Here is a 5,086-nt window from a genome sequence, read left to right on the forward strand (position 1 = left end):
TATTACTTACTCCAAACCGTTGAACTGTATATGAACTTGAACCAACATGAAGTGTGATTCCAAACTCTAATCCTGGATACACTTATTTAAATAAATAAATAAATAAATAAATAAAAAAGACATTAAAATATGAACCCACACATCTTGATAAGAAAATGTATTTAGTAGAAGAAAAAAAACTTACCGAAGTAGTGTATTAGTCTCATAAAAGAAGAGAAAACATTCTGTGCGAATCCTTTAACATCAGCATTGGTTTTCTGATATAATGATTTGTCTGATTGTTAATCCACAGCGTTCTTCTGAAGCGGTCAGGGTTTTTCTCAGCCCGATGCCCCACAGAGACCGAGCAGACGCCACATACACACACGCCCAGTTCCTCTCATTAAGTTTGAAGTCACGATCCAGCTATTTCTGCCACTCTTTCACTGACACTACAAAGACCGAAGCTCCAAATGGAGCATGATATTTAGCTGGCTCAGTCAGTTTTACATTTACAATCCAATGATAACTGGAAATGACTTTAAATCGAGTTCAATTATGTTAGCCAGTGCAGTGGCGAGTGTCGTGATCTACATAGTAAATGGACACAATACACAAAACCTAGGGTCAAAGTTTGAGGGCCTATTTTAAACGCTTCTTTTTTGTCCTGTTTTGGTACTACTGTAATCACATGGCATTTTCCTGCTCTACACAGGAAAGAGAGGATCTTACACGAGTGCTTTAAGCTTGACAAAGACAGGAAGCCTGGCTGACAGCGTGTAAATATCTGCGCCGTACACTCTTTCCCTTCTGTCTGTGCTGAGCCATTGTGAGGGAAAGACAATTGGGTTTTCTTTCCCCTTGTGAGTCAGTACACTCCAGTTTGTCAACATGATATGGCCATAACATCCACTAAAACATGTCACTGGCGCTCCGTATACGCATCCAACATGCATACCATACATTCAAAGGCCTGTTATTAATATCAGCCTTTCTTCTTAAAGATTATAAAAGACCATAAAACATTTTCCAAGTGCCTCACATTCAGCGCACTTCCTGTGCACGAGCAGGCGGCTTTCCTGCTGTCCATTTCAGTCACAATGCACATCCTGGATAAGAAAACCCTCCTTTACGTTTGGATTTTTTAAAACCAAGGGCAAGACTAAACTCTTATGAGCAAAAAGAAAGAAAGAAAGCACTGATAAGGAGAAGAGGGTGAGACAAAGGGAGATTTATCAGTGTTTAACTCAAAATGAAAGGACTTTTACTCCACTAACGCGCTGATGTTTGTTCGGTATAATCTGCATTTCTAGCGGTTATTCAGAAGGCACCTCATGTGATGTCGTCACTTTTTATCTTGTAGAACAATTGCCCTCTTCCTCAGTTTCCTGTGACACAGCTCCAGATCCACAGTTTGATAGAGCAGGCTCAACAACAGCAGCTAGACCTCCAACAGTTTCACCACTAATTATATTATAGAGTTAAAAGACCCTTTAAGTGCTATAAACAGTAGAAATGTTCTTCATCTTTTTTCTTTGTAAAGGTATTTATTCATTCTTGCTCTGCTAGTTGACAGTTATTATGGCTTTCAACTTGACACAGTTTGAGTTTCCCTGACATGCACATCTCTTATTTTCATAAGGACATACAGTGCTGGTTTGGACTTTGGCTGGGAAGAACATTTATAGATGGCACTCTGGAAACTTCAGCTGAATGCCATTGCTCTAATCAGTCTACTTATTCCACGTTGCATTATGTGACACATATGAAGTTTAACCAAAGGCTATTAATAGTTTTCTACAGCAGGATATAATTTGTGTTGTTTATTGTTGCAGTGGGAGGTTGTGTTGTTCTGTGCTGTCAGTCCATTTCCTGCTCTCTCGCTCTTTTTCTCAACCACTAATTTAAGTTTCAAAGTGCAATTAAGATCAAGCGAAGCATCATCTTTATTGTATTTTTTATTTTATTTTAATGGTGTTTTAAATAGTTTTTGGTAACACTTTATTTTAAGCTCTAATTCACACTATTAACAAACCATTAACTACAACCTTTGCCTCAATACTCCTAATTTAGTGCTTATTAATAATTAGTAAGGTAATTGTTAAGTTTGGGTATTAGGGATGTAGAATATGGTCATGCAAAATAAATGCTTTATATGTACTAATAAGCAGCCAATATCTTAATAATAGGCATGCTGATAAGCAACTAGTTAATAGTGAGAACCGGTCCCTGTACTGAAGTGTTTCGTATGTAGTATGGGGTTAAACCCAGTGCTTGAAGTGGGCTGGCACATAGAAGAAACGACTCTATAAAACACACTGTCAGGACGTCATTTGACACCGATAAACTTCTGGGAAGTCCAAGGATCCAGTAAGGGAATGCATTATAGTAATAGGCGATCAGTTTAAAACAATGCTAATGCAGAGAAAACACTGCCGAAGGCCATTGGATTTCTTTGACCCCAAACTATTCCCAGAGATGGGACCTCCATGCCTCACATTCACATGTGCCTAGCCAACACATTAAATTACATTATGGCCCTTGAGTTCAGTGGCTGTCATAAAAGTCTGATAGCAATTCAATCAGTGTTTGAGAACATTAAAATAGAAATTAAGTGCTGAAATTATTTTGCATCGTATACATGACACAAAATTGCACATGACTGCTCTTATAAAACACCATTTTTTACTGTACACTACAAAATTACATCAATCCAAAACGAATGTTTAATTGCAAACATCTCTCTATCAAAAGATAATAAAACACATGATACATTACAGTACAGTAAGTGTGCAGAGATGTGACAGAAACAGAAAACAGTGAACTGATAGCAGGCTTCAATAACACATTTAAGAGGAACAGCAGGGTATTTGATGAGCCTCACTGTGACAGCGTCCTCTGCTGGCAGTGCTGAGCTTTGATGAGTTCTGTACAGTGTATATAGTGATTAAATTGTCAGTCACTACACCAAATTGTTATAAATTAACAAAATCGTACAGATCTCATATTACTATATAACACTGAATGCAACTTTGTCGGTATACAGTTCATAAACTATCCTGTCTGCCAGCTCTAAACTGTTCAATATGAACTGGAATTAAACACATTCAAAAAATAACATTGAATTAGTGTGACATAAGTTTATTTATATCCAGATGCAAATCATGTAGTGAACGATTGTTATCGCACAAAATGAATGAACAAAGAATCTGAAGTGATGTTTAAGCAGAACATTATTTATAGCCATCGCTGGAAGACACTCGAGAGGTTGAATTCCCCGTCACATCTTGAAGTATTATATTACTCAAATAAAGATCTTGTCGAAGGTCCACAAGAAGGCATTTCAGCTGACAGAGATCTTTCACATTCACTTACTCTACATCAACAACAGAAAAACACAACCTACTGTTTATGACAGGTAGGGAAATCAGGAGACATGATTCAAATAGTCCTTCAGTATTTTGGGAATATACAGACAATCTGTGCAGCACATTTTGTTTTCCATGGGAAGGAACTTCCATAAAGAAAGTCGTGCCCGAGACATCAGTGTTTTTGGACAAACTGTGTACAGAGAGGATTTGATGTTAAGGTCACACAGGAATGAATGACTGTTGCCTCTCCCATGCACTAAACCTAAACCTCGCCTTACAGACACATTGACGTCAGTAGATTTAAGAGCAGATGTAGTGTAAGAAAGACTCTCTGGTGAACAACACAGATGTGTTAGAGACTCACCTCTCTCTCTCTGAGCAGAAGCAGCACTGCTTCGTTCTGTCTGGAGGTTTTATCTACAGTGAGCGTGGGCAGATAGACGTTTGCTCCGAAGTCTACGAGCAGCTGAATGTATTCAGGCCCACAGCCGTATCTGAGACACATCTCCAGCACAGTTTTGGGCTGTTTGATGCGGCTCAGCATCCTTTCGTCAGTGCAGTTGTAGTCTGGGTTCGCTCCATGCTGCAGTAACAGTTTGAAGACCTCCAGATGACCGTAACAAGCTGAGATATAGAGCGATCCCCGGCAGGCCGTGGTGTTGGAGGCCCAGTCTGGGGTCTTGGGTTTGACGTCTACATCGGCTCCGTGCTGCAGGAGCTCTCTCAGGATGTCCACGTCTCCCTCTCGGGCCGCGGTGAGCACCGGGGAGCAGTTGTTATACGGGCTGCCTCTTAATAAAGCCACCACACAGTCCAGGTGTCTGCCGGCGACGGCCGTGAACAGTGGCGTCTGGGCTTTGACGTCCAGGCTGTCGACCTGGGCCCAGTGAGCCAGGAGCAGCTCCAGACAGCGCAGGTGACCCTGAGACGCCCCAGCCGCTGCGCAGGTTAACACACCTCCTGTACCTGTCCTGAGACAGCAGATCAGTCAGCAGTCCCTCATCGTCTCGAAACACGGCCTGATTGAGCTCCTGACTGCAGGCCGTGTCCTCCTCCTCATCCTCTCTGGGCCGAAGAAGAGAAAGATCTTAGATGTCCATCAAACTCATGCTGGTGGACTGCTCCGGTCTCCATTCCATCAGACAGCAAAGAAAGAAGTCATTTATTTATACATTCCACATATATCATTCCTGTTTTCAACAATTAATGGATGAAGACGAGGAACACTAACATTAAAATGAAATATTTCGATACATTCCATTTATTTATTTATTTAAAAAACATTACTGTAAAAAATTTCAGTGCATGCTTGGATATGAGTTTTGTGAGTTTTACTTTTTTTATTTGATTTATTTTTCATTTTGACTGTGGTGGCAGATATACTGTACAGCGTCCCATTTTGACAATGACAGCATGAAAGTAATAATTATAATGAAGGAACAGATTTTACTGGTAAACTCACAGCAGAAAAACCACACTCTAGTGCTAATGAGAACGAACCGAGGAAGAGGGAGAACTCGGGATTTTAATACATAGGGCAAACAAAGGAAGACATGTATGATTACACACGCTTGCACACAAAATGCTTCAAACAGCTGACTACATTTCAACTGACTGTCAGTGTGTTCTTGTGTTGAACCTCGGCGAAAAACAACTGCACACTGTATATAGTATTTCTATTGCTTTCTTTCTGTTGATGAATTCCCACACAAGGCTTTAATCTGAGGAGAGATTCC

At 40.3% G+C, this 5,086-nt stretch overlaps 1 protein-coding gene and 1 pseudogene across 1 annotated transcript in view; both read right to left on the bottom strand.

Moving 5' to 3' along the window:
* LOC132114076 (rho guanine nucleotide exchange factor 9-like) overlaps positions 1-602 on the bottom strand; it is a 32,037-nt gene extending 31,435 nt beyond the window's left edge. The window contains exon 1 of the mRNA XM_059522216.1: positions 185-602. The gene's annotated coding sequence lies outside the window, so the exon portion shown is untranslated. The remainder of the gene's footprint in view (positions 1-184) is intronic.
* A 2,804-nt stretch (positions 603-3,406) lies between these two features.
* On the bottom strand, positions 3,407-4,459 carry LOC132114078 (ankyrin repeat and SOCS box protein 12-like; annotated as a pseudogene).
* Positions 4,460-5,086: the final 627 nt, after the last annotated feature.

This window comes from Carassius carassius, chromosome 33 (assembly GCF_963082965.1).
Source record: "Carassius carassius chromosome 33, fCarCar2.1, whole genome shotgun sequence".
NCBI classification, from domain to species: Eukaryota; Metazoa; Chordata; class Actinopteri; order Cypriniformes; family Cyprinidae; genus Carassius; species Carassius carassius.